Consider the following 9,003-nt stretch of genomic DNA (forward strand, 5'->3'; position numbering starts at 1 on the left):
TTTGCCTGTGGATTGCACTGTTATCGTCGCGCATTGCAAGTTAGTTAGGATCTGGTGAAACTAACGCTCGCGACCATTAACGAGGCTGCCGTACTTCGTATTTTTATCACATCTCTTTCGTGTAAAGTTTCAAATAACGCCGGTATTTTATCAGATCTATTCCCTCTCCCCTTTTATACGTCGGAATATACATTTTATGAAAAACAATGGCTCTCGACTGAGCTTTGCAAAATATCTCGCCCACACGTGAAAATTTTTAAAGTAATAACCCCCGGAAGGGGTTTATTTTACAGAACGGACGTTATTTTTTTTGCTGTTTTTACTTACCGGAAGATATTTTACACTCGATTCTTAGGGTAAAATCTGAAGAAGAAGTTTACAATGATCGTCTTTAATAATGATAGAGCCATTACGCACATTTGGTCTCAGTAATAAGTATAATGAAGGTTGACCCGCCTAACCCTTCTTGTGTTCTACCACAGATATGTATCCGTTTACACGATCCCTTCTTCGTTCCCGCGTGTGCTTATTCAAATGTGTCTACATGTACACCGGCATTTCTCCGACAGCCATTTCTACACCATCCACCTAGTTGGCACGAACCCCCCGGCTTCCCATGAAACGCCCGGACCAGTTCTCCTGATATATACAACAAAGGACGACGTTCCTCACTGAATGCTAATTGACACCCAACCACAACGACCCATGCTAAATTCTGTCCCAAAATTTTGTCTGCGTCGTGCAGCTAAGCATTATTATTAGTTTGATGTTGCTTGAATTAGTCTGCAAACCGAATATTGATATCTTTACACATAGATTTATAACGGAAAAATCAATTACAAGATTAATTTTAAGCAAAATTATAATTTGATTTATCATTATACACAGCTTCAATTATCAATTACTTATTCTCTTGTAACACATGTATTAAGCGCATACTTTCACTTAAAAAATATTGTATCAACAGCATTATTTTAATTAAAAATAATCTTGCTTGTGATTTATAAATAAAAATAATTTATTAATGAAATAAAATTTTGTTAAAATAAGAACATGACGTATTGCTTTTATTAATACCCAGAAAGAAAAGATTAGCTGAATATGGCATAGCATTTTTAATTGGCTCTTAGTCTATTCGTAATATCAATAATATACGATTTTTATAGGTTAACGCAATCAAAAATTGATTGCAGCTAATTAAAAATGTTACACTATACTTTATCATCTAAATTGCTGCAGCAGCCAATATTTTCTTTCAGTGTAGTGTTATTACATCCGAAAGATGTGTGTAAAGGTTAGGGTTATGGAATAAAGAAGGAAGGAAATTTTCTTTTCTCGAAGGAGGGATACGATCAACAATAACAAGTTTCAAGTCGGCAGCAAACTGCACTCGCACATATCCAAATAAAATTGATTATGATTGAATTTACTTGTTAAATATAACAATCAATTTTATTGAGTGATTTCTAAGCCGAGTTTGATCTGTCAATAAAATTCTTAGAACAGTAAGTCCTTAAATAATTCACTTGACAAGATAATTAATTTTATAATGTAATTGAACGCGAATTTCTGGACAGCGCGATGTATCATCATTTCATATCTTTCTTGTTAATAATTGATATCTGTAAAGTGAAAAAGTATATTATTTCAAAATATCAAACTGAAATTGTAATATCACGTTTAACATCTTTTTAAAATAAAATGTATCTATTTATTCAAGTATTATAATAACTGAAGAATTATAAACAAGAAAATATTAATGAGATTATAATCTATTAAAACTTTCAATGATTGAACTGAAATTATTATTCTAAATGCATTGTATCAATATATTTTAAATATCAAAACTTAAAGGACAGTAGTGGATAGATCGATCTCGTTTATCATGTAGATTTATTTACCTCTTTCCGATACAAAATTTTAGCACATAACGAAATAGCTAGAACTATCAGCCGGCACAATTGATTTCGTAATTATTAATAATTAAATTTCCGTTATTTGTCATAATTAATACCAGTCAATTTTAAATAAATAAAAAATCATTTTATAGACTTTGTTAGAATAGGAAGAGAGATAGAAAGAGATAGTGAGATTGTAATTTATTTTATTTACTTTATATTAATTTAACTGATCAACGTGAAATAAAAACCTGGACCAGACGTGCGACTTATTTCCCTCTGGAATTTGTACAGCGGCATCAGCGGAAGTTTGCTTAAAAACTCCAATGGCTATTGCAGATGCCGTACAGTCTCGTAACTTTACAAATTCACTCAAGCTTTATGAAGAACTCCGCCTCTCTCTTTTTATTTTCCTCTCATTCCCTTTCTTTCTCTCTTTCAGTACTTGTCTGTTAAGTCATCACCATCCATCGAACTTGATATTCGCTTTCTAAATTAATATTCTTTCTCAAACCTCCCGTAACTTCTGTTTTTTAATAATATTAATTATCTTGATAACGATAATTAAGGTAGAAACACTCGTTTTTCTTTTTCCTTCATATACGCATGAGTTTACAAACTTTTTACTGATGAATTTCAACAAGATATCTGGTGAAATAAAAAAATAACATAATCCTAACGGACGTGAGACGGTATGGTAATTTAATTTCCGATGACTTTATTTCAGCCTGCCGCTGCTACTTGAAGTGAGAAATGAGAGAGAAAGTAGTCTTGTTAATCGGTAACTTGCCCCATTCATATCTTCCCCCTTTCTTATATCGACGCCATATAAATAAAAGTGTAATAAAAATAGATATACTTGAGACGGAGGTGGCAGACGACAAGATAAAGACGTGCCTTTTTTGTTCCATAATATAAATTGCGCCAGTAAAAGTACAATATAACGACATAAAAAGTTGATTGCCTCTTGAGGCGAACAACGCTACTTAAGATGGACACTTCCCATCCGATAATTTAGCTTATCGCGAAAAAATTATTATTTAATTGTTAGAAGCTCTTACAGCTTCTCAAGTTTTAAGCGTTTGCCGTAATTAAATTTTTCCGTCAAATTTTTTCTGAGAAAAAGTCGATCCTAAGTTCATCGTGGAATTATGAAGGATGAGCCAATATGTCTGAAACATTCTTTATAAACGTCATCTTCATCTGATTAATTAATTCCTTCGCGTACAATAATGCAGAGCATAATAACGTCGGTGAAAAGATATCGGGGGAGGGAAGAAAGAAACTGTAATTAGATCGCGTTTCTTCTGAAGATTTTCGTCTCCGTTTTATAGCTTTTTCTCTTTATTATTACGTTACAACGATATTTCTCTCTTATAATAAAAGATTAATATCTCATCCTTATATCATTGAAAGCATATGCAGTAATAATTTTACATGCATGTTTGATCTTTCGTGTGAATCAACATTTTGTTACACATCTGAGTCGAGGTAATTTATTTTCCACTCTTGCTTAATTAATTGTAAGATCTCTTAGTTGTAAGTTCTTAAATTACAGTCGCAGCCTTAATTTTAAATAGTTGTTCGCAATTTACCAGAGATTAAAAGTATTACAAGGACACATTGTTTTCTTCAATCTTAATCGTTTTTTGGAATTGTAATTAAATATACGAATATAATTTATAGTATTTATTCCGTGTAATTATTTTTTTGTGAATACAAATCTAAATTGTGATTTAATGACAATTTTTGTAGTTTTCTATATAAATACTTCGAGAGAATAGTTAGAATCATTTTGAATAGATATAGATTTTTACAAGAATTCTTTCGAAGCAAAGATTAATCCACTTATTTCTGCAGATAAGCACATGCATGATTAGCAGTCACTGCTTATTTGTTTAATCCTATATTACTTACGTGTGGTTTTTTAATTGCTGGCATAGAGTATTTCTGACTTTTTCAACATTATATATCAGCTTTTATTGTTCTCTTTGATAATTTCCAATCAAATAAAGATTGATAATATTCTGTACATTCCTTACATAAAGATAAATGCAATTTTTTTCGAAATTGTGCAATAATTTGCGCTAAATATGTGTATATATGTTCCAATTTTTATTGCTCTCTTTAATGATTTACAAATAAATAAAGATTGATAATATCCTATATATATTTTAGATAAAAATAAATGCAAAAATTGTTTTTAATTTTGCCAATTTGCATTAAATATATAATAATGTGTATAAATAGCATTCATATGTTCAGCAAATTTATAAGGTAGGCGATGTCTTGGACAACCCACGCGAGTAATAAAGGGTTAATGCCCTATTGTATCTCGATTAGCGACGATTGCTCTTTTCCATCCGTGTGGCCGCAACATGTTTGCACAATATTATCTCACGGCTAATGGATCGTGACGACATTTGAGACGCAGTAGGTCCCTTAAGCCGAAGGGGCAAATTCTGAAAAATCGTCCTGAACCTTTTTACACGCACTGCCTTCGCCATCGGGCATATATTATCACTAAAGCCGATAAGCCTTTGCATCGGCGAATTTTGTTATTAAGGCCTAAGGGGAGAAGACATCCGGGTATCGGGAGAATGTAATCGCGAAATGACTCAGCTGTGTGACGTGTAATTTATGACAGCAGCCCGTTTCGAAAAGCCGATCGCCATTCTACCGCACGGGCCGCTGATTGTTTCGCGATTATCGATTTTCGTTTCGCATGAAGAAAGCCGTTTTGCACGGTGAAATCCCAGATACTTACATGCCAGAGTCGTCTCTCGTAAATATATATGATTTCCTATTTTATTTTATTTATTCCCCGTTGTACACATGACTGTTATTACGATAATAAATTTACTCATACACTATGCGCCGCTTTACATAATACCTCTCGATCGAATTCAGCACATGCTTGCAAACAGGTATATTTTCCAGTGAAGGAAAGTATTTCCTCCCCTGATCCACACAAATAATGTTACGTGACGACGTGTCCGTTAAACTACGTGCCGTCGTTAAGGCATTGAAGAAAAGGATAACGATAATTTATGTCCTTCTTGTGAATTTTATACATTCGATATTTTATCCTATGGGCCAATAACAGAGTGTCCCAAAATTCTCGAAATATATAATAGTACAAAGATTTTCAATAAACTAAGTAAAAAAGTTATTTGTAAATTTTTATTTTAAACGATAATTTTTTAGATAATAAGGATTTAAATATAGCAAATCACAGACTATGTTTAGATGATCATCCGTCCATGATCTAAACGTAGTCTGTAACTGGCCATATTTAAACTCTTATTATCCAAAAAAAAATATCTACAGTAAAAAAATTTACGAATAACTTTTTTATTTAATCGAGGATCAATGTCTTGCTATAATATTTTGAGTCGCGAATTTCGGGATACTCTGTACATTTCGATTACTAATTCAATTTAATATATTTTACAGATATTTAAGAAGAAAAATTTTTCTTTTACTTTACGAGGGAATAAAAATGGACACCAGAATTTTTTTAGATAAAAGAGGAAATGAAGAAGCGCGTAAGAGTGGAGTGTGGAGCGTTTTATTCTCGGAGAAATACTTATACATTTTTCATGCTATGTCGTTTAGAGTACCGCTACGGCACTGTCGAAATTATACTGATGACGACAATGACAACGGCGGAGGAATACTCTTATGTCACGTCCTTGAACACCTGTCGCCATTTGCACGTTTTGTTACACGAGTTACGTCCGGCAAACTGATCGATTCGATTACGTCGTCTATCTAATCTAACGAGACACGAGAGGAGAGTAGATAACATTAATTACGCTAATTGATATCTATTCAACATCGATCTTTCATTTGATCAATAGGATAAGGCAGATTTGAATCATAAAATTTCGAATCCTGATTAACGTCTCCGAAAGAACCTGTCTATTATATTTTATCCATACAGAAAGAAATTTTGTTAAAATATCTAAAAAGTTAAAAGTATCCAAAAATTAGATATACAGATATGAAAATAATTTTGTAGGATTGTCTAATTAATGTAGGGGAAACCGGTTGTCATAGTTTTTGAAAATAGTGATTTTTAGAAAAAAATGGATACCTGATTTTGAAATATTATATCCGTTATAATGTACCTACATCCTTTAGGTATTAAAAAAATATTACTCATGAATTCATTATATCGTTAAAATAAATTATTCAATTTTAAATGAAGCTGTGAAAATATGACAATTAACCCCGTGTTCTGAGTTGATTGTCACACGTTCTAGAATTAGGAATAGCATATTTGTTGTGGACAATACATATAAAAAATACAATTTCTATTTTAATATTAGTGCTATATATTGAGAAATAATAGTAATTATGGTATTAATATAAATAAAATAGTTATTTTAATCATAAAATATGTAATTTTTTTATATCGTAATTTCTATATGAAAAATGGAAAAATATATATATATATCTATATGAAATATATAAGATTTATGAGTATATTCTCTAAAAATGTGTTCTTTAAAGATATTAAAATTAATTATCACCTAATCTGGTCTCATTTTGATCAATCTACTCTATACAGCCATTTTTAATAAAAGAGATTGTATTCACAAACTTTATTAGGATAATGATTAATTAATTGTAGCAAAGATCTTCTAAGACATGTCATTTTCTATGAATGCAGGGATATTGTGATTGATAGCAAAGACTTGTCAGACAACAAAATAGATGATAAAAATAATTTACTCGTTAACTTTATTTTCTTAAAAATCGCTATAAATATAATATACAATGCTTGTGGTGCAAATCATTTTACACAACGAATTAATGTTATATTAGTAATTTACAGTAAAAAAAAAGATTTTTTTGCGATGTTCTGTCTGAATTAATTATAAACATTTTTCAATTAATCTCGTACAATAACGAATCTCGGTCTCCGCTAAATTATTAATCAAATTAAACTTTATTTGAGTTATTTTTAATTATTTCTATTGAATCATCGCACAATTGTTTTTATTCAATATATCATTAATTAAATTAAAGCAATGGAGTTATAAAACAATTTATCTTAAGAAAATGTATTCTTTATTTATGACTTAAATTTAATTTTTTATTTACTATACGCATTAATACGGATGTTGTTTACTTGGAAACTAATCACAAAAATGAATTAATTTATATTTTAACATAAAATGCTACTTTTAAAACTCAAAGGATGAGATTATCATTAATAATATATAATATATATAGCATGCTTCAGATAATTACTTTAAAATATATTGTAGCATTATGCTTGAATTTTTTATAAATATTTTGATGGTCCAACAAATTTGTTTTTACTGTAATTTTATTTCAAATTTTTTTTAAATTTGTATCTAGTTAAATTTTGAGAAAGGGAGATATTTCAGCAAAATCTTTTTCTGATAAAAAGAAGAGGCTTATAAACATATAGTCAAATTTCCTGAAACTCGTCACGAGATATGTTAACTCTTATAAAAATCGCGGTAACTTCGCACAGCGTGCGTGTGCGCGCGCAAGAAATATTATCACCTGAGAAAACGCTCCGGAGAAAAGTCGACGCGTACGAATAACGGTGAAATGGGGGGAAAAGTCTATTACGTCGCCTGCCATTATGGTTAATGCCACATGACGCGTTTCGCCATCTAGAAGAATGGATCGTTACGTGGGTGCGCGCACGAGGTACAATGCCTAATGAAGTAACGTGGCCGCCAGGAGAAGTAACGTACACGTCCCCGGTAAAAGGTCTTTGATAGGAGACTTAAGTCTATCAGCCGCAGAAACATTTTATATGAAAGTATTAAACGAGAAATATGATAAAACCGCGAATGAGGTGGTCGTAAATGTATAATGGAAAAAAAGGGGAAAAAAGATAAAAGTGAATATTCATTCTATTTGCTTCATCAGCTTTCGTTATTTACAACTATTGTTCAGGCTTGTACCTAAAGAAATCTATCAAAATATGCAAATACAAATTTTATACTCGTAAGAAAATCGCAATGTACTACCGTAATTTACTTGTGTCAATGTATAAAAAGATGACTGCAGAGCGATAAGTTGATAGGATCATTCAAATCGTATTTCTCACTGGCTGAAAATTATATCCGAGAATTCTCCTAGCAAGCACCAACTAACAATAATACTACATCAACTCCAATACCTAAGCTCCAACTAACAGTAATATAACTGTTATAATATTCCACTTAACAATATAACTGTTGCGTGTTATATTACAGTTATATCATTGAGTGGAAAATTATAATTAATAGTTATAATTAACATTATTGTTAGTTGGAATTTGAGATGTTATAATTTCCTACTCAACAATGTAACTGTTATGTATAATATGTGTTAGATTATATTTATATATTAGTTGAGTAGGAAATTATAATGTAATGTTTATGTAACGTTATTGTACACAAAAAAATATCATTTTATTGCTAAGAACAATAATTACTTAATATATTACTTAATATATACTTTCTTTCTTTTAAGCATTAGTTATCTTTAACAAAGAATATTTTCGTGATAATCGATAATGATCTTAAATTATACTTATTACAACTTTTAGGAAAACTCACTATAATGTATTTAAAACAAAAATTTATTTTTTTTTGACGAATGTATTATAAAATCGGAGAAGCGATTTTATAAGCAAATCAAATTTGTTTTAATTTAACAATCTTGATTGAAGTATTATTAGGATTTAACATATATTTTGAATTTGATGCTGGATAGATTTACGATTATATAAACTATTAAAATACTTCAAACAAATAATTATTGTCTATTTACGTACAAGATATATTTTTCTGTGTGTGTTAGTTGGTGTTTACTAGGCTAACATCGATACAATTCGAATTTTGGTCAAGTTCGAATTATGATCAAGTTTCCGCCGAAAATAAGTTGCTCGATCCTCGATTGGTGATCTCAAATCACTTACGGTGTTGTTTGTCATCGCGCTTGCTACGGAATCGGCACGATAAATAAGTTGATTGAACATTCTATGAACCGATAGGAACCTATCTTCTGTCCTAGCGAATCCGTTCCTTTGAACGGCCATCGTTTGGGCATCTTTGACATCTCGTGGCCT

The sequence above is a fragment of the Trachymyrmex septentrionalis genome, unplaced genomic scaffold (assembly GCF_001594115.1).
Source record: "Trachymyrmex septentrionalis isolate Tsep2-gDNA-1 unplaced genomic scaffold, Tsep1.0 scaffold6, whole genome shotgun sequence".
NCBI lineage: Eukaryota > Metazoa > Arthropoda > Insecta > Hymenoptera > Formicidae > Trachymyrmex > Trachymyrmex septentrionalis.